This window comes from Camelus dromedarius, chromosome 10 (assembly GCF_036321535.1).
Source record: "Camelus dromedarius isolate mCamDro1 chromosome 10, mCamDro1.pat, whole genome shotgun sequence".
NCBI lineage: Eukaryota > Metazoa > Chordata > Mammalia > Artiodactyla > Camelidae > Camelus > Camelus dromedarius.
This window is the reverse complement of record NC_087445.1, coordinates 11210165-11232693: the sequence shown is the minus strand read 5'-3', so window position 1 is coordinate 11232693 and position 22529 is coordinate 11210165. Positions and strand designations below refer to the sequence as shown.

General features: G+C 37.0%; 1 long non-coding RNA gene across 1 annotated transcript in view; it reads right to left on the bottom strand.

Annotated features, from left to right (window-relative positions):
- The window catches only part of LOC116151285 (uncharacterized), an 826846-nt gene that overhangs the window by 4053 nt on the left and 800264 nt on the right, over positions 1–22529 (bottom strand). The gene's annotated exons all lie outside the window — the stretch shown is intronic.

The following is a 22529-nucleotide window of genomic DNA, read 5'->3' as shown; positions in this document are numbered from 1 at the left end:
AGATTTTCTTCAGCTTATTTAATGTTTTGAGAAGACAAATATATTAACCTCAGTGTTTATGAGTGTGTAGGTCACAATTGAATGTGACTAGTCATTTCCATCCCATGCCCTGGCCGCGGCTCTGCCTGCTGGTGTATGAGCATCATTACCAGGCTCTCAGAGTGCCAACAGTATGTCTCTTTCCTACTCACTGTGCCAGCAGCCGGATATGCAATCAGTGGAGCTGAGAACACAGACCCTCACCCTTAAACCCCATGGAGATCTGCACAGGATAGGATACCCTTGCTGAGCAGAGATGCCTTTATGCCTCCTCCTATTTAACTGGTTATTTTTCACTTACTTGTATATGATTAACAATGAAATTGGAAATGTAAAACACATAGACAAGGTTTACTTGTTTATATATTCATTTAGTAATTCTTTATCAACATCTATTAATTAAGAGCTCATTTAAAAGACTTCTTGTTTAAATCTATTTGGAGTTAAATGACAAAGTGATGATACCACCTATTGCAATTTTATTTCTTTTTTGCCACCATCCTTAAAGTATCCCTTGTGTTTTCCTAATTTAATTTTAAAAATGGACTCTAAGTCTGTCTGAACAACTTTTGTCAGGAATTAATTCTGTCACTCCTTTTCTAAGCATAAACCTTACTTTCTGTACTTTTGAAAAAAAATCCCAGACAGTAGATATGATATAAATGCCCTGTATTTCCTTATTGCTATTCATTTATATTTTGAATTCCCATTTCTAATTTCTAAAAAAGACCATGTGTTTTGGAGTGTCTGTCTATTCAGCATTGTAAATGAAAGTTCTATCCAGTAAAGAAATAAATGAACAAATAAAAAACTAAATGAGAAATTACAGGCATACCATTTGCAAAGGAAGATATAAGTCTATCTTTAAACACTTAAGACATGATCCTGTATTTAGAAAATCTGAAGAAGTTCACACACGTGAACACAGACGCACATGCACACACACGACTGCTAGAACAAACAAGTGAGAGTCTCAAGGTTGCAGGAAGAAATTCATGTACAAAAAATAAACTTTCATCCTAAATACAAGGAGTGAACATTTGAAAATTCAAAATCACATTTAAAATAATCAATCACTTAAGAATAAATTTAACAAAAGGAGTACAAGCCTTCTATATTGAAAACTACAAAATATGCTGAGAGAAACTGAAGATGATTTAGTTCATAGAAGCACTATATACAATAGCCAAGACATGGAAACAACCTAAATGTCCATTGACAGATGACTGGATAAAGAAGCTGTGATATATGTACACTATGGAATACTACTCAGCCATAAAAATTGATAAAATAATGTCATCTGCAGCAACATGGATGGACCTGGAGATCATCATTCTAAGTGAAGTAAGCCAGAAAGAGAAAGAAAAATATCATATGATATCACTTATACATGGAATATGAGACTGGACAAAACAGAAACAGACTCAGACATAGTGAACAAATCTATAGTTACCGGGGGTAAAGGGGGTGGGAAGGGATAAATCAGGAGTTCGAGAATTGATAATATTAACTACTATACATAAAATAGATTAAAAAAAATTTTTTCTGTATAGCACAGAGAACTATACTCAATATCTTGTAGTAACCTATAATGAAAAAGAATATGAAAACAAATGTATGTATATATATGTATGACTAAAACATGCTGTACACCAGAAATTGACTCATTATAACTGACTATACTTCAATTAAAAATAAAAAGAAATTGAATTTAAATTAATGGAGGGATTTCTTTTTTCATGCTCTCAGACTTTATTAGCTGGAGTTTTGGCAAAAGAGAAAACCCCTGAAACAGTCACCCACCAGGTTCAGGATGACCAGAATAGAGGAGCCTTTGCTTGGAGATGTGCTCTCCTTGAGATGAAAGCATATCTGTGATTTTTGAAAAGGGGGAGCTGACTGGCTGAATATCTCTGAGCACAAATTCAGAGTATTTTAAAAATTCTCTGCCAGAAGAAAGGGTGGAAGACTCAGTGTTATTATGTCAACAACTCTCCTCCGTTGGTCACTACGTTCAGCACAGTGTATCTGAAAACCACAGCAGGGCTTTTGTTGTCGTTGCTGTTACTGAGGTTGACAAGCTGGACCAAAGTTTACATGGTTTAAAACACCAACGTGATATAACTACTCGGCAGCTAATAATGACCAACATCTACAACATTAACAGTATCAAGTGCCGGTGAGGACACGGAGCAACAGGAACTCTCATTCATCGCTGGCGGAAATGCAAAATGATGACAGCTACTTTGGTAGGCAGTTTGGTGGCTTCTTGCAAGACAAACCATACCCTCACCATACACTGGCACAGTCATGCTTCTTGGTGTTTACTCAAACGAGTTGAAAATGTATGTCTACACAAATCCCTGTACACAGATGACTATAGTAGCTTTATTAATTACTGTCAAAATTTGGAAGCAACCAAGACGTTCTTTAGTTAGTTAATGCATAAACTGTGAGTACATCCAGACAACAGACCATTATTCAGCACTAAAAAGAAATGAGCTATCAGACCATGAAAAGACATGGTGGAACCTTAAACATATATTACCAAGTGGAAGAAGCTAGTCTGAAAAGACTACATAGCACATGATTCCAAATTGATGAGATTGTGGGAAAGGCAAAACTATGAAGACGATAAAAAGGTCAGAGGTTGCCAGGTGTTAACAGCATAGGGAGAGGTGAATAGGCAGAGCACACAGGATTTCCATGGCAAGGAAACTACTCTGTATGACACAGTAACACAGATACATGTCATTATCCATTTATCCAACCCCCCAGGATACATAACACCAAAAGTGAACCTCACTATATACTCTGGACTCCAGGTCAGAATGATGTGTCAGTGTAAGTTCATCAGTTATAACATATGTTCCTCTCTGGCGGGGGACATTGATAATGGACAGGACTATAAATGTATTGGGGCAGGACTTACATGGGGAACCTCTGTACTTTCTGGTCAGATTTATTGTGAACCTAAAACTGCTCTTAAAAAAAATCTAATAAAAACTTATATGAGAAGGCAAAGGACCTGGAATAACCAAAATACTTTTGGACCAAACAAACAAATACCACATGATTTCCAACTTACTGGCATAAAAATAATCATATAAATCAATGGAACAAAATTGAGAGTTCAGAAATAAGTCTTTATATTTAAAGTCAGCTGATTTTTAACAAAGGTGGCAATGCAAATCAGTGAGAAAGGAAGGTCTTTTCAATAAATGGAACTGGGACAATTAAACATCTACATACAAAAAATGAACTCAGAGCATACGCAAAATATTAACTCATGCTGGATCACACCACTTAATTGTAAGAGCTAAAACTATGATTTTTTAAGAAGAAAACATAAGAGGAAATCTTTTGATGCTGGATAAGGCAGAGTCTTTAACATGATTCAAAAACATAAATCAAAAAGAAAAATAAATGACAGATCCATAAAAATTTGGACCTCGTTTTGAAAACACTTTAAATTCCCTTCAAAGGAAACACTGATAAAAATGAAAAGATAAATCAAATACCAGCAGAATATTCTCAATGAACATATTGGATAAAGAACTATACAGAGATTATATAAAGAACAGTTATTACTCAATAATAAACTGACAATTCAATATAAAATAGGCAAGTACATGAAAAGATATTTCGTTGATATATTAATTGACAATAAAAACATGGACATATTCCCAACATCACTAATCATTAGAAAAAATAATAATTAAGCCACAATGAGATAACATGCCAAACCCAGTAGAATGGCTATAATCAAATGACAGGTGACACCAAGGGTCTACAAAAATGTGGTGAAACAGCAATCCTCTCACACTGCTTGGTAATGTAAATAGTACTTTCATTTGGGAAATAACTTGGGCAGTTTCTTTAAAAGCTAAACAGAAACTTACCCTAGGACATAGCAATTCCACTTAAGGAATCTACCTAAGAAAAACAGAAACCTATGTCCACACAAAGAAATTTTCATAGCAGCATTTTTTCAGTATAACTACAAGCTGAAAACAATCGAGTTGTTACTGGAGATGGGGGAAAATGTTTGTATACGTAAAATGAAATGCTATTCAGTGCTATAAATGAATGAAATATTGTTACATGCTACTGAATGGGTATAAGTGAAGGATTCTACATCCAATGTACATGAAATGTCCAGTAATGGCAAATCTGTGAGAGAGATCAGATCTGTAATTGCCTGTGACTGGGGGTGGAGAAAGAAACTGTCTGTAAATGGGTACAAGGGAACTTTGGGGGGCAAAGGAAGTGTTCCAAAACTTGCTGTGGTGATGACTGCACAGCTCAGTACATTTACTAAAAATAACTAAATCATGCACTTCCAATGGGTGAATTTAGAGGCTTATAAATTATATCTCAAAAAATTGGCTAAAAATGACTGAAGGACTCAAACAAAAACAAATACAAATGAATAAAACAAATGGTACCATAAACATGAATTTTAAAAAATAGCATCATAGGAAAATATTTAAAACATGTGAGAAAACAATGGTATCCCTAAAATGTAAAGTCAACAAAACTTGTGATAGCAAAAATATAAATCATGTGCAGAGGTAATAGCAAAACAGAGTCATCCTTGAACTCCAAGGGGGTAGCAACCTTTCACACTGTTTTCCGCTTTCACCTTCCCCTCCTCTCCGTTTCTCTGCCAGGAAACCCAATGGGACCTGAAGTTACCCAGCTATGTTTGTGAAATTCTCTTATGCATCAGACCTCATTCTAGATACTTAAGAGCAGAGTATAGAGAGGCCATACCCTGAAATGTTTATATTCATGTTTCATTTATTGTGAACAGAGACAATAAATAGATGAATAAAGAAAACAATGTGAAGCATTAACTAATGCTGTGAACGTGAAGTAGAACGATACTATGCAGAATCACTGGATGGGCGGTCACGAGAGACCTCGGTGGGGGTGCTGTTAGAAGTGAGGGACGGCTTTAAAAGAGGAGGGACAAGACTTCCAAACACAAGAAAAGTGAATGCACAGTTCCTTCAGAACGGGCCAAGTATGGTGTGTATCAAGTGTCTCAGGTTAGCGAGTAGGGGAGAGAATGAAAGGGAATGATTAGGGGCCGGCAAATCAAGGGCAGCACGTGCTTTGTAGATAATGAGACTGTGAAACAGCTTTTATTCTGTTCTCTCTTAGGAAGCTAAAAAAATTATCAAAACATTGATGGACTTTTTCACTCCATAATTGCTTCCTTCCTTTCTTTATTAATGGAGATGCCATTATTTAAAGTAATATCAGGAAAAAATTTTTAAGGTTCTGTCTAGCTCCTTGTCATCAGTAAGTATTGAGTGGAAGAAATTTAGGGTTTTGGATGTTGGTTTTGTTGTGCAAGATATATAAATATAAATAAAATATAAATATGTAGGAAAATATATATATGTATTTAATATATATATTCATGATTTATATGCAAGATTAATACACACATGCACAAGATAGATAGATAGACAGATAGATAGATAGATAACCTCACACATACAGAGGATAGTCCTTTTTATAGAAGGAAATACAGCTTCTGGATCAGATCATATAAGACTCTTGACAAACCAATCTTCATTTACTTTTTAGCTCACAGTTCCCCTGTCTGCTCCTGGCACTTCATATGAAAGTAATAATGGATTTAAATTAATTTCTATTATGCACACACTCCTCTATTAGGGACCTGTGTGGGCCTTTATCTTCCTATGCTGTGCTAAGCAGACTGGACCTCCCACCTCTGCTGCTTCCAGCACACTTAGCCATCCTCTACAATTCAACTCAGACATTGCCTCCTACAAGGTGCTTCCCTCCACATCCTCACCAAGGCAAACACTCCTCTCGGAGCTCCTGAGATGCCGTGCAGAGTTCTCCATCACTATACTTTCCACATCAAACGCTTCTGGTTATCATTGGTTATCATTCTGTCTTAAAAAGGGCAACTGGCTTGCATTTCCAGTCCCAGCCCTGATTCCTGGCACAAAGGAGCTGCCTCCTTAACGTTCGAAAGAAGAGCAAGTGAATGAATGAGAAAGTGAATAAATGATTCCAGAGTATGGTTAGATCAATAGGCAGTGAGAAATCACATTTCTGTACGGTGGGAGGAAAGTGATTTGCACTCTCAGGTAGAAACCAGAATGTATACTCTTAGTTGAGCTCAGTTCCCAAGACAGACATTTACATTTCCTGCTGTGAAGGTAAGAAATTTAGCAAACGGACCCTGATGGAGAATTTCGTGCTGTGACAACGCACCCTAACTTATTTACAGTTTTTTTTTTCTTTTTCACTTATTTGCTAGATTTATTTCCTATGAGTGTACCGACAATAAACACAAATATCTTTGGAGACTCAAGCATTTGCAGGTTTTTTCTCTCCTGTTAAGTCCAGCAAAACTAAATAATTCAAGTATCAGTCAAGAGGAAAAATGTATCTGTGATTACCAACTATTTTATTTAATATAGCCTCTTATACCCAAGACCACTAACACTCAATGATTAAGAGAAAAAAGAAGCAAAATGAAATAATAAAAGAAAAAACAAACCCTGATATAATATTTCCTAATTGGAATCTCAAGCTATTAAATCAGATTTTCTGGGAAATCTTTAATAATACAATTAAAAATATCAGTAAAATTGTAAATAATAGAAAGAATAGTAATATAATGATCTACTTACTTTATTGTACAACTATTATAATTTTCACCCCAGCTATAGGGAAATCATTATTATACTGTTTTCTGAGGGGTATAAAGGCAACACCCCCTTTTTATTTAATCAACAAATGTTTCCATTATGTTTAATTGAAGCAGTATTCATAGAATATTAACCATGGAATGCAATCATTAAACGTGTTTCTTAAAACTGAACATTTTCATCTTTTAGGCTTAATGCTGCATTAAATGCTAAAATTACAATCCCACTATTACTTAAAAAATAGATTATAAGTTTATGCATACATGTAATTAAATTATTTTTATACAGTTTGTGATTTTTCTCTTTATCTCATCAAGCCCTTTGATTTTTTTTCCATACTCATGACTTAATATGCCAAGTTAAATTCTTAATATGTTAAATGGAAATTAATATGTTAATGGAAACTAAATGAATTTAGAAAACCTGTACTTCTCACACAAAGCATCTATTTCAAAACTCTTTTCTGGTTATGGGCTAAGTTCTTTCCTTAGCCTGCAATGCCAGCCAAAAATGTCCTGAAATATTTGAGATTCAAAACAGATGAAAACCAATTTTTTTGTATTCAGAACTAATTACATTTCCTATTTCGATAAGACTTATAACTTCTTATTTTTTGAATATAAAAGGCTGAAAGAAATGTGATTTAATTAAGAAACAGAAACATATCTGTTTCATATCCCTAAAATCCACATTATTCTTAAATCAATGCCATTGATTAAATAATCAATATTGGTGGTTTTAGAGGGACATATTGCAAAACTCCAGAAAAAAATATGACTTGATAAAAGAAAGCAACTATTTGAACAGATATTTGGGATTCAGTCTTGACTAATTTATTCTTTTTTTCCCTCCACCTACCAGAAACACAAGGAGATTTTTCTGTAATATTCACTGTGAGAACTAAGTCCAGCTCTTAGAGGTAAAAACTCAAAAAATGAGGAGAACCTCTCCCCAAACTAGGTTCCCTGGGGTTTTTAACTCTCAGAGACATCCATTGTGAGCCTCCAGCAATTTCTCAATTACAGTCCAGACTTCCTCATCCTGGCACTGGTTCCTGCAGAGGGTTCTCCTCATGGGTCACCACCCCTGGAAGTTGGGGTGCTCACTATTTATTTGCCTGTAGTTCTCCCCAAGTTATAGGCAGCCATTCGCCCTGTGACCTCACTTCTCTTATGAATCTAAGAAGCTGTCGATTGTTCAGTTCAGTTTGTCCCACTTTCTACTTTAATTAGGACAGTGGAACTTTCAACGTTCTTTCAGGCCACGCCAGAAAATGGAATTCCCTTTGTCCAGCTCTGAGTTTTAAAAATTTAATAAAAATGTATCAGCCGGTTGCCCATTGTCACCTGTTTGCAAGAGTTTCTCCTGAGATGTTTTCATTCTGCTCTTTCGTGTATTTAACATTCGCCTCTTTCCCTGTTTTATTTCTCTCTCTTTGTTTCTCTCTCTAAATAGCTGAGAAAACTATGTATGTATTGCATAACTTTCAGTCAAGTAGTCAAGTGGAAGGAAGATATGTTCCATTATGTTTGCAAAGAACGTACTTAGCGTGTAACTTGTTTGAGATGCTTTTGGAGAACACGGGCCATCAAAATGACAAAGTAAATCAGGAAAGAAGAGAAAGATTCCAGAAACAATAACACAACACATCATCCAGTCTGATTAAATGGCCATATCGCCAAATGTCCAGCAACTATAGAGAGTCTGCAGTGCAAGGTGTAGCAGAAGAAAGCAGAAAACAAGGAATCAGCAGATTATCTAAGATATGTCTCCATGTGGAAAATTACACAGAGAAACATTTAACGAAGCTGTTAGAGAGTAGAAAACTGTAGGACTGAGAAAAAAATTATGGAGAAAAATGGTAACTAATGGCATCCATAAAACCGATAATCAAAAGCAAGCATAATCAAAAGAACCATTTTTCTTTTCAGTAGTGATCAAAATTTGTCAAATTATTATATCTACTTCCTCAATAGGCACACTATCATATTGGGAGGATAAAGGAGGAAAGAGAGAAGGGGGAAGCAATGTAAGAAAAATAGGTTTAAGGGATTTAAAATTCTTAACAATCATAAATTAAAAATATAATATCTAAAACTGACACCCAAAATTTCAGTGTATGCACATTAAAATATGGAGAAAACTATGAAAAATAATAACTAACATTGTTACGAGAGTTGCCTCTGTGGAGCAGGGTGGAGCTGATGGATAGGAGCTTGCTGATCTCGTTGAGCCTTGCAGCAGTAGTGGCGTATAATTTTTTTAGGTATATAAGTATACACTGATTAAAGTTATCATTAAAAATACCTCACAGATAGCCAGGTGAGGAATCTTACTGCAGCCTAAGTAAAACACGTCCTAGCAGAGACACTGGCGTACTCTCCTGCTGCTTCTTGAGGCTCATAACTTCTCCATTCCATCACCACTTTTACCACTAACTAAATTTCTTTTTTTTCTATTTTTAGAACATTTTTATTTTTTATTTGTCTTTTTTATTGAGTTAAAATCATTTTACAATGTTGTGTCAATTTCTGTTATACAGCATAATTTTTCAGTCATACATGAATATATATTCATTTTCCCATTTTTTCACCATAAGCTACTACAAGATCTTGAATATATTTCCCTGTGCTATGCAGTATAAGCTTGTCTATCTATTCTATATATACACCTGTCAGTATCTACCAATCTCAAACTCCTAGTCTGTCCCTTACCACCCCTCTCCCCCTGGCAACCACAGTTTGTATTCTATGTCTGTGAGTCTGTTTCTGTTTTATATTTAAGTCCATTTGGCTTTTTTCTTTTTAAACTAAATTTCTGAAACTAGATTTGCCTTAGACTTTTACCTGTGCTTCCTTGATTCTGGACTCTATGTGTGTGTGCGTGTGTGTGTGCGTGTGTGTGTGTGTGTGTGCACACAAATAAAAAGGAAACATATTTTTATGTATTTTGCTAAGTTTTCATTCATAATTGAACAGTATGTAGATCGCTGCAAATAAATACAGATTCAATCTTTTTCTTTATAAAGAGTAACTAACATTGGATTGTCAATCTATCCTAACTCACTGTATATTGTTTCACTGAAAGATGTTTTTTCCCCATAAAACCTTGTTAGAGAGCTGAAGTTAACAACTTCATTCACCTTTTTTTGTAGGTATCACAAATATACATAAATATTAAAATTTCTAGAAATGAAATTCTTGGTCAAAGGACATGGGAATTTTAAAATTAGAACTATGTTTTATAAGGGCCTTTTATAAATAATGGTAAAAATCCATTCCCAATCAACAGTATAATAACATTACCTACCTATTTCTTCATACCCTCACTATTACTACAAAACACACCCATATGAGAGTTGGAAATAGCTTCTGATTTATTCTGTACTTACTTAATGGTGAATGAAGTTGAGATCCTTTTCATATGTTGATTGGCTATTTTTATTCCTATGAACTACTGACTCATTTCATTTAATAGGTTGTATGAGTTCCATTGATTTCAATGCCAGCCTCACTAGATATCAAAGTATCTTGTGTAATGTGGTTTCTTTCTTGGAGTTCTGTATGATTCGTTTTTGTCCATATTGATCTCTATGCTTCTTTTTGCTCCACTTCCACACAGATTTAATCTGCCTTTTTTATTATATCATAACGTCGAGGGGGGCAAATTTCCTTTCATTTTTTTTCTTTGCTGTCATTGCATGGAAGTCTTTCAGAAAATCATTAATATTGTGATTAACCTTATTATTTAAACTCAAGTTATATGGCATCTTTGTATAAGCAGTGGTTTCCTTCTATACGTTTTTACTCATCCACATTAGTCCCATTATTATCTGCATGTCTCAGGAAGAGCAAAAAGAAGCTGGGGAAAATCTAACAGTATCTGAATAACTAAACAAACAGAAATAGCTCATTATCAGTTAGCAAACTAGCAGATAGACAGGGCTCTGCCGTCTCATTTAAAGGAGACAAACCTGGGTTTGAATTCCAGTTGTACCATTCCATAACTTAGCAACAAAGGGGAACTGATACCATTTCTTAGGATTCAAGTTTCCTTACTTGTAAAGGGGAGATAAATTATTTTGCTTGAAAAACAGGATATGTGTTTAATGACAATGTCAAAAACAGATTAAGAGCTGGAATCTTGGAGACAGACATCCTTTGGTCAAATTCTGGTTCCAGCTTTTATTACTCTGAGCTTGTACAAGTCACTAGGTGAACATCTTCTCTCTGATGACTTCTAACTCTGTGATCACCATACAGATGTCTGCTCTAGTACCTAATTTCCTCATTTGTCAATTGGGGATAATAGTCACTGAGTGAGTTAATAACTAAAAAGTACTTAAAGCAGGGCATGACACTAAGTACTCGATAAATGTTAATTCTCTTCCTGTTTGGCACTTTTCTGACATTTATGTGTGTTTCTCATTTTTTCTTTGTGTGTGTAATGAGTAAGAAAGAGAGAGAGAGAAAGGAAAGAAGGAATGAAGGGAGGGAAGGAAGGAAAGTAGGAAAGAAAGAAAGAAAGAAAGAAAGAAAGAAAGAAAGAAAGAAAGAAAGAAAGACAAAGAGAAAGAGAAAGAGAAAAGAAGAAAAGAAAAGAGAAGAAAAGAAAAAAGAAAAGAAAAGAAAAGAAAAGAAAAGAAAAGAAAAGAAAAGATCAATCACTGACATCTGGCCAGATCTTCAGAGTTGGTATGCATAAACGGATAGAAAACAGTGACAATTTGGATTTGTTTCAAATTTGTTTTCATGCTGGCTTACTCGGGAAGGCGAATAATAAGAAGGGCAGTTACAAATAGCATGTAGGTAGCTGGGCCTGCCTACTGTTTCCTCCCTCATGTCTCATCAGGTTGTGTAAACGTGGTGCTGTCCACAGCTCAGCTGTAGCAGTCTCAGTCCATGAAGTCAGAAAATCTGTGGACCCACACCAGCTGATAGAAATTACTTACACAATAATTGGAAATAAAGCTTTTACCAGGTCATGGACACCAGACTTAATATTAGGGTTATAGGCCCTGAGTTTCTTGCCTTGCCTGCACAGGGTCACTCCTCAACTATATTCAGGCCGCAGTGACTACAAGTTTCTCTTTTAAGTCTGCCTGTCGGTTTTCTGTGGCCTGGCCTGACCACAGCTCACCACAGCCTCACGCTCAACTTTTCTACCCCTGTACACAGGGAGTCAGTGCGCTGCTTCACAGCAAGGATCCAGAGCAAATAATGAACAAAGCCTGTTCTGTAGGAGACTCCCATCCCTGCTTCTGGACATTAACAGAACAAAGAGAAAAACATGGCTAAATGTGCCTCCTATGGTTTTTGATGGTACAGACCTCCAAATCTGACCCATCAGAAACAAAACATCAGCTCCCTTCTGTCTGAATGTTTCAGGACGCTCTGTGACAGGACAGGAGCTGGGTGGGCATTGATTCTGCCACAGGGCACACACCTGGCCACGGCCTGCTTGTTCTGAACTCACTTGAAGCTTGAATCATTCAGGAAATGGTTAAAAGTCAGGGTAACTGAATAGTTGAACCAAGAACACGGTTAAGGCAAAACTATTCTTTTCTTACATTTGCTAATGATCTCTCTGTCAACAAAATTTTCACATTAAATCTGATAGTCATTTTATTTGAGATTTCAGAAGTTTCAAGGTTGAAAATCTGTTACACAGGAATATTACCAACAGTATCATACCAAAGTCCAAAAGAGAAACTCTCATCAGATGGACCCACCCTGAGTTTGGAAGAAATGACCCTAAGTGCCATCACATGATTAGCTTCTGATCAGCTGAGTAGATGTACAGGACAACATTAAGGGCTATTTAAAAAATAACAACCTATTATTTGAAGGAAAGCATTCCATAACGTGAATACAAAGTTTGAAATCTTAGCAAAGACAGTCTAAAAGTAGAATAGGAAAAATCAGAAATTTTTATAAGGGTATCCAAATGTCTTGTGGAAATCAAGGGCAAGGATGCAGACAGGTGGCCATGCAAACTGACTCAAAGTTGAGTCAGAACTTGCTTTCTATCACCTGCCTCCTTCCCTCTATCTGTGTCGAATTATATTCTTCTCGCCTTCTTTATTTTTCAAGACCAAATGTCAAGAGAGATGGTCACTGACCATTTTAAATTAAAAAAACAGAAACCAAAAGAAAAAAAATAATTGGTTGAATCTGAATCAGGAATATGCCCCCTACAAATTCGATCAACTGTGTAAATGGACTGGAGAGTGTGATGTACCATTAAAAAGAAGATAAAGAAGAGAAGTCAGGACAGGTAATGATTCCTGAGACAGAAAAAAACAGATACACCTCATTTTATTTTTATTGATTTCCTGGTAGTCATGACCTCTTCCCTGACTTGTCTCCATTCCAGCTATCCCACATGCTATCCATGGCCCCCAACCCAAAACTGACTTGCGTATTTCAAAACAAAAAAAAAATTATGACTGATTCTGTTCATTTTGTTTCTTCTTCAGAAGTCCCCCTTTATCCAGGCAGAGTCCTGGAAGATATTATTATAACATCAACATGGTTTTTTAAACAAATCATGGCAGACGCTCTCTAGAATTCATGGCTTGAGTCCATACTTACCATGCTCAACATCCAAACATACTGGAAAGGGAGTCAAAACAGGGGTTTCGCCCTATGCAAAGCCTTATGTACAGTCGCACAGTGACTTCTGGTGGCTATGACCACTGCTGTAAATAATTTTCATCATTGAAGATCCAGAATTGTCCTTTCTTTGGCAAAACCCCCTCACATATGTATGTATTTTCAAAACAGGAAGGTGACTGCTTTCCCTGTTTGCAAACCTAAGTTATTCAGTATGACTGGGTTGTATAAGCAACGTTTAAGTGGAGGAACCAGAGAGGCATCAGGAGAGTTGGAAGGGAGTCTCTAAAGGACTGACGGATGGAGAATCAAAAGGCAATGCAATTGGGTATGTTGGTGTTTAGCGAGACCAAATCTATGCTCCATTAATCATGTTTACACAAGTAAAAGTATGTATTTGAGAGCTCCCATTAAGAATCCATGGGGAATTAATAGAATGTCCTGCCCCTAAACATTTCAGGGCTATTAAATCAGATACACATGCCAAAAAGCCTCTTTGAAGTGATCCATGCTGTCCATCTCTGTGAATTCAGTAAGACTACTTACCAGGTTTGTGCTGGCTCATCACGTCCCCAGTACTTAGCCTGTACTCAGGGGAACAGGAGATATCTAATAAAATCTGTTGAATAAATAAATAAGCAAACAGAAGAAATGAGAGAGATGGTTAAAATAAATGTGGTGAGGGAAAGCAGTGACTTTGAAGAATCCACTCATTCTCTCTGGAGCTTTATTTATAATTATGGCTCCTGGACCAAGCCTGTTGAAAGGAAGTTTCCTGAGTGTGAAAGCAGAAGCAAGTATGATTTATTTGACAAAGCAAACGTATTTTTTTCTGTGCATTTCTGAGACACACAAGAATAACACACGGAACATTCTGGACTGGGATCTCAGCACCTATCTTATGGCTCCCCCTAGGGTATGAGCTGGAGATGTAAAACTAACAGGGGTTTTGAGTTCTGAAAAAAAAAAAAAGTATGCTGAGGTGCAAAATCAAATGTATGAATGTAATAGCATAGTTGAGTCATACATGAGTTATTAAAAAAAGCCAGGGCTGCTATGATGATCAATGGTATACAGGGATCCTCTAAAGGCAATAGCACATATAATAGCCTGAAATTCTCCACAAAGGAAGAGTTTTAAATGTGACTCACCTGGGAATATTACTTGCTCTCTTCTGACACCATAGTCGTGGATGAGGGTGTAGATTCAGAGACAATAGAAGCGGCTTTGTAAGAATCATAAAAAACAAAGGTGCGGTAAGAGAGGTAGCGAATCAATTAAATGCCACTCATTCTTTTTATTTCTAACAAAAATTAGTATTTAACAAAAGTAAGTAACTGAGTTACTTCTAGTTTTTGAGGACTTACTTATGTGTTAGGTTGTTTGCTAAGTTAATTCATTTATGTTTTATCAGTTGATCTTCCCAACAATTCTTCCGGCCAACTACTGTTATCTATGGCAGCGTAATACAATGCTGTAACCCACGTATGTCTTTGCATTATCAAATAATATTTGAGGGTTTTGAACCTAGATTTCTTATCTCAGAGCCAGGCCTTTCTTACAAATGTGCTGTTGTGATCTGTAATTGTAGCCCTGACAGCACAGTGACCTCTGTAAGGAGAACCATCTTTTCACAAAGAGCTCCCTAATGGGTCTTTGGGCACTTTCTAAGCTCATTTAGTCAAAGATTTTGTATTTTGCCTTGTTTATGTTAAATACATTTAATTTACAGTTCAAAGATCTTATACACAAGGAGACAAGGAAAGTAAACTAATTGCCAATTTAATTTGCATGGCCTCTAGGTAATCTTTTTTTTTTTTTTTTAATTTAGATATGGCAGCCACATAATATTTATAAACTGTTCTTACTAGGGTTACTTATGTCACTTGAGCTTCCAGAGGGGGTTCATTTTAATTATAAGTGATATGAAATACCATCTGGACTCTAAGGCAGAGAGTTTAATACTATATACAAACCCCATCTATAAGATTCAGAATGATTTATAGAGATAGTACACATCTGCTGGTTGAATTTTAAGCTGCCAACTCCCCTCTTTTCTTGTCAAACTATAGCTAATTGTCATTGGGACTTCTTTTGAAAACTGACTCTACTCAATCTCCAAATTCTAGCCCATGGGAATTGATTAAATTTGTTAGCAAATTCCTGGCCAAAGTGATTTCTTTCGGGCTGTTAATGTGACTTCCACCAGGGCAGTAAGAGTGAACATGAGGGCTTTGTGTAGGAGTTATAAAATCCACCTGAGGCATGAGTTATGTGAGCTGTCCGTTGCTTGTGATCAAAAGCATCTGAACTGATTTCGAATTTGGTACAGGGAAATAAGGGCTGATAGGAACAGATTCTGAAAGTTGAACTAACAGAACTAACAAAACAGGGCAAAGGGTGGTAAGGACTCCTCCTCTCCTCCCTCAACAATGGAAGCTGGCGATTGTTGTGAGTAAAAGCGCTGTGAGTCTGTGATCACTGCCCACTGGGACTCAGATTTTGTGTCTACTGACCCTGCAAAATTAAGAACTGAGGCAGGAAAATGCTGTCATGTCTGAATGTACTGGCTAATTCTGCAGCTTTAAGTAAGGTCCCAAAAGATACAAAGCCTTTTCTGAAGTCAGTTCATCTGAAAGCAGGGTTAAAAAAAATAGAGCTTTGCTAAATGTAGCTCCTTTTGCCTGTGGGCTGAAATAAAAAAATGACTGAAATTCTGAACATCTGTAGCTTCGCTGAGCTGGAAAAGGCAAATCCTACACATCAAGCAAAAGTTAGGGCAAAGTGGTGTAAGGAAGCATTTGTTAGGTAGAAGATTCGGCAGACAAGTAAGATGAGAGCCTAGGGGAACCTAAGGAAAGCCTGACGCTACCTCCTACCTACAAACCCACAACCTTATGTAGAAGCTTTGACCTGATTATAAACCAAAAAAAAAAAAAAGAGAGAGAGAGAGAGGAAAAGGAAGTAAGGAAGGAAGAAATAAGAAAAGAAAGGGAATTGTTTGAGGGGTGCATTAGAAGGCGGGGACAATCTCAGCCGTGTCTCCTCACCTTAGCAGTGACACTGAGGGAAGAGAGACCGCGAGTGGCAGGGGCCCCATGCAGGCATGGGCAGGGCTTGGAGACTAAGGCAGCTCTTTTGCTTAACAAACTTCACAGGCCTGAATACAGGCTTCAGTGTTCCAGCTGAATGACCTCTTTCTGGCCCTGGCTTCTAGCACATCTGATTGTCTCAGGTCAAATAGCTGTGAAGCTTGTTCAGGTTTTAAGGGAGTGATTTGGAAAAGGGGACTCCAACTCTGGCCAGTAAGTACCTGAGATTATTCACCTCTCTGAAGGATGCTCACACTAGCATTCGCACTGGGAGGGTGAGAGTGGTCGGGGTGGGCTAGTCCCTGGAAGGTGTGGTCTCTATTCAGTGCACCTCCCAGATACAATCAGGGGGGTTGCTGTACATGGAGCCTTGCCTAGAACAAACTGAACCTGTGCAGCCAGGGAACTCCCTCCACCGCAGGCGAGAGAGATTCTGTTATTCCCAGTCAACAAGACTCGAGGGGGTTCAAGGATGAGAAACTGCAGTTTCATTTCCATTCCCCCTTTCAGATGGCAGTTTTCATCACTGTTACCATTTTGCTGTCATTGGCTACCAAATGTGACCTAACTGTTCTATAAACATACCTAAATATAGAGTTCTAAAGGCTACATAACTTAAAATCAGTTTTCTGTTCTTACATCATGGCATCTTTTATTCTCTCTGTGTGAAAGCCATTACCAAAGTAATATATAAGATTTCTTTATCTGTGCTTTATAAAATGTAAAAAGGTGAAAATCTACACTTCTTTATTTGTCATATATTTCTTCAGGGAAATATTACCCAAGGTATATTCTGAGGAACACTAGATATATAATCCATTACTTAAAGATGGGAGTCCCTTCAAAGAAATTTGAGTAATTTTGCATAACTTCATTTTTTTTATGGAGGAACACCATACTAAATAACTTACAGAACATTATTAGAAATCTGAATTTTTTCAAAAATGTCACATTTCAAGAAGCTATAAAATCTTTACATTTTTATAATTTCTTCTTTGACCTTTGAATTAGTTAGAAATATATATTTTTAGATTTCCAGATTATGGACTATAGTTTCAGAGGTGTAGATGTAGCTATGAGGTGAAAACAGACATCATAATTCCATGAACTCATGAAAGATTACCATTCTTAAAAAAATACAGGCATTATAAGAATACATATATAATGTGCAGTGTCTAATTCAAAATAAAAGGTAATAATAAAACATTTTAAAAATTAAAGTATTTCACAAAGCAGAATTATGGAAACTGCAAATTAAATATATAAACCAATGTTATTTAATTTAAATTCATCAGTTACAACTAATTGCTAATGTCAAGCAATGTGAGTTTCACTTAGACTTCTGAAATATACTTACATAAAATACTTTCTTTAGAGTAAAAGACTTCTTTTATCTCCAAATGTAAATACTGAGACTTTTTCACTGCTTAATATTTTATAGTAACTTATACATAAAAAGAAAGTTAATATATAAAATAATTAGGATCTTGGGGGAAGGCCCCTAGACAATGCTTGGCAATAAAATTATTCCTTTTCCATCTAAGCTACTGCAGCACAAAGAAAGGCATTTTCAAATAAGAATGTTGTAGCAGGTGTTTACTTTTGGAAAGTCTTACCTTTTATAATCCACAAATTCATGTGTTGGCATTAGTAATTAGTAACAGAAAGATCTTTAACCATAGGAACCTAGATGGTTATCACTATAAATTCTGAACTGTAAACATACTTGGCTTCAATATCTGAGAGTGACCTTTTTAGAAACTCGCATTTTGTTTGGCAAAATGATAAATGAACAAATTGATTATTGATTAATATAGAACACAGTGGCCATGGGGGAAAATCTTCCATATCATGAACTTAAATGAGGTTTCAGTGCTAACCCAAGGCTCTCGTAATTTATACCTGACTTTATATAAATATCAATCAATCAATATATATGTATAATATATAAAATGAGCATGAGCTAAGATCTTCATACAAGTTGTCATCTGAGCACCTCTCATTGCTTTTCTATTTATATCTAATATTTGTATCTGAGATTAAACAGTATTAAGATAAAATGTGAGCGTAAATTATGTAACTTAGATTTAGCATGTATAACAGTAAATGAGCAGACAGCTAGAAAAATAACAATGAATGTTCTGTACTGAAGAAATAAGAGATTTGTGGGACTATGTGAACTAAATGTGTATTATGTAGACAGAGATCCAATGCAAAGAATATGAAACTTGTCAGACACACATGGAGAGAAACAGGAAAATTCCAAGCTAGACAATCTCAGGATATATGTGAGAAAACTACTGACTCACTGATGAGTGCGAGAAGCAGTGCCAGCCTTGCACACGGCCAGGGGCTGATGGAATTCTGATTTGGAGAAACCAAGTACAGTAGACGTAACATTCTCCTCCGAAGCCAGCTTGCTGAGACCAATGTGGTTGACCCTACGTGCTCTCATGAGTGCTGTGAATCAATCGGATTCAGACCTGCTTCCATATTTCCATTCCTTCCCCTTGTAAAAACTTACTGCCTCAGAATTATTTTTTAAGTGCTAAGATTAATTTAAGAGATGCTCATTTTATTCCGTTGGCTGTTCCTGGATCAAATGTCCCCCAATCCTAATAGTTCCTGGCAGTTAGAAGGGTCTTGCCTCTCTCTGTAAGGCTGAGAAATATGGAAAGTGAATTGGAAGAGTCATGATCTCTCTTTGTCACGATTTCACTCCAACTAATCGACCTTTGCATTAGTTGTCCAGACTATTCCTCATCTTAACTTACTTGTATTAAAATCTCAAACATCACCGAACCAAAATGTCAGCACAAGTGTTAAGATTTGTCACTCAGAACAAGCCCTGAGCCATTGACACAAATGCTTGTTATATTGTATAACATTTCTTATTACTTTAAATAAACAAGGCACATATATTGTGTCTTAGTCACTGCCAGTTAATCATAATACAGCCTTGGGTTAAAATAATACCTTCCAGTTTTACTGAGAAGAGGAGTCTAATTGAGCCCACCTCACAGACAATTTGAGTTAGAACACTGCACACCTCCTGTGCCCTACCTCCCATTTCTCATAGCCCACGTTCAACTTTGGCCGTCCCTGCAGCAACCAGCTTCGTACAGCTGTAACACGCCTGCGATTGTTTCAGCTGCTCCGTGTAGCCCTGGCTTTCTGCTTCTGTGTTTTTTCTGATCCAGCACAGAAGCAGAAAGCCAGGGGCTTTTTGGGGGGGGGTGTTTGGGGAACTTTTTTGTATTTTTTTTAATTCCTTAGGGGATTTATTGATTTTCACACTTGGTTATGCTGAACTGCTCCAATCTCACAAACTCATCAAAAAGAGCATTCAGTGTATTAAAATGTCCACATCTCCCAGGTGAAAATGGGAGCGCACCCTGAACTCGCTCAGGCACAACGGAGTGGTACAAAGGAGAGGGCATCTCCTTGCATCAGCAACGGGAGGCAGGAGATGCTGATGGGATGCTCCCCATTCCGGTCCTCACACAGATCGCTGGAAGCAGCCTCTCTGGAGGTCCTTAGAAGATCCAGGCCAGAAGGGGTACAGTTGCCCACAAAGGCAACCTTTGAAAATTCATTCTTCTACTGGCTTTTCCTCTTTTCTTTTTAATGATTCCCAGTCCTTCTCTTTCATTCCTTGAGATAACTTTCCAAAATAAGCTTACTTGCCTGTAAGTCTGTCTCATACTCAGCTTTCAAACGAGAAGCTGAGCTAAGACAGATAATATCCTGAGAGACGGGGTGGGGAAAATGGGTCAGCAGCTCCACTTACAAAGTGTTGGCTGGACAGGCTTCTTTTACTCCGAGCATCCACCTGTTTCATACGTAACGCAGGATGCTCCCACCAACGTGCCAGAATTAAAAAGTACAGTTGTTGCTTCCAGCTTTTAGTCACCCTAAACCCACTGCTTAAGGGAAATGGGGGGTGGGGTGGGGGATGGGAGAGGTGGCTGCTCAGATAACTTACTGAGTCTTTGGATTCCTCGCAGTCTTGTTAATGTATCCTTGATAGGACTTTGTCTTGCTCTTTGTATAACATTTTATGGAAAGACAAAAATAAAAGTGCAAACAGTTATAAAGACATCTGTGGGGAGAGGGTGCTCCGTCTGTTCTGACTGAAAAAAAAAAATCAAGCAGACATGTTGCTTCATAACTTCTTGCCTGAGGAAAACCGTGTTTGCAGGAAAACAAGCCCTTTTGTGTTCCCACTGACCTAAAATTTCATGTGGAATATACTTGCTAGACAGAACATTTGACTGCAGGATATGGACATCAACCTGCTCTCCAGCTTGAAGATCGGAAATGGATATATACTAGCTTCACAATGAACAGTAATCATCTGGTGGTAATTTGTATTGTTCATTGGTGCAGCTAGACTTCTCTGGCTGCTCCCACTGGAGGGTAACTCATGGTCTAGAAATAACTTACCTAGTCAAGAATTAGAAACCCAAAAAGGTTCATCAAAAATAAAACACGAGACTTACAGAAGTTGTCTATGATATGACAAGACTTATGGCCCTAATGGTAACATGACATCACCGGCCTCCTCTGGGACAAGGTTTCTTGGTCTTGGCCTCTGAGTGCTGCTGGGTCCCAACATCCACTGCGGTGTCACTCACCCTTCTGGTCTTTTGGCATGACGCCCTGACTCCCACTGTTCATTGCTGTCTGTTCTAAACGTTCCAAACACTCAACCCTACCACAGACTTCATATGGTTTGTTTGGATGGGGTGAGAATCTGAATTTCCACAACATTTTAAACACTTTCAACTTTTGGTTATTTTTCCCATAGCATTCTGAGTGTGTCATTACTCCGCCCACATTAACACCACACTTTTCTGTTAATAATCTACCTCCTATTTGCCCCCCCCCTTTGGAGGGAACACCAGCAAATTTCTAATATTCTGTCCAGGAAAATACACACAAGCATCCTTCATTTCACATTCAAAGCATCCTTCTTTTTATCATTAAAAAAAATAAGTGTCTTGGCTTTCAGAAAACTGTTTCTACTATGCACTAAAAAAAAGTCATAACCAATTTTTCCTCTAGACCAAGACAAACTTTCCTGTGAGGCAATACCAGTCACAGCAAAGGTCTAATGTTGGCTATTTTTAGGGGAAAACAATGACAAAGTACAACCAATCCTGTAGACTCTTCTGATACAAGCACTAGGAATTATATTCCTGATGTGAACATGGCAGTCCGCAAGACAAGCACATCTTCTCAAAGATCCATATTCTCAGAGGGAAGGAAGCCCCTTGCATTATATGTGGAAAATTCATGGATGCCACCCATGTTGTCTAAGTGGTGAGATACTGACCATAAGACATATGAAGGAAAGTGAATTTGTGCTTAACAGGAGAATACTATTAAAGGTATACTTTGTTTCCATAAGTTTTTATACTTGACAGAAAAGCACTTGATTTAAAAATATGTTCATGCATGTATTTACATATACACATTTGTATCCCATAATTGTATAGTAGTAGAAACAGTCAACGTGTTTGTTTTTGGATCCTGTACCTGCCCTGTTGATGTCTAAAGACCATTTATTTCAAGGACAATAGAATAATGAATGATATAAAAAGCAATGACTTCAAATAGTGGGTTTTTTTTTTTTCCCCTAAAAATATCAGCCAGTAGCGATGACCCTTGTTTGGTGATGTGATTCCAAGAAGTATGTTCATATTTATTTCTACTGTTACTAAAAGCCTGGGCCACTTTAAGTGTTGAGAGATTTATCTCACCAAGTGCCATAGTCCCCAATTTCTCAGTGCATTATTACATAATCATAGAAAATTGGACAGGTCATAAATGGGGCACATAAGTTATAGTACAATAGTCAATGGGATATTATGCAGCTGTTATAAGAATAAACCTGAATTATACCTTTAAGTCATTCAGGGCAAGATATTCAACAGCAAATGAAGAGAGAATTAGTAAGGTGACAGGAGACACATGGGACACACTGTAAATCTGATAGCTACAAATCAGCGCAAAAAGTTTCATAAATCTAAACCCTTTTTTGAAATGTGAAAAGCACCAAAATATCAATAGAACCCAGA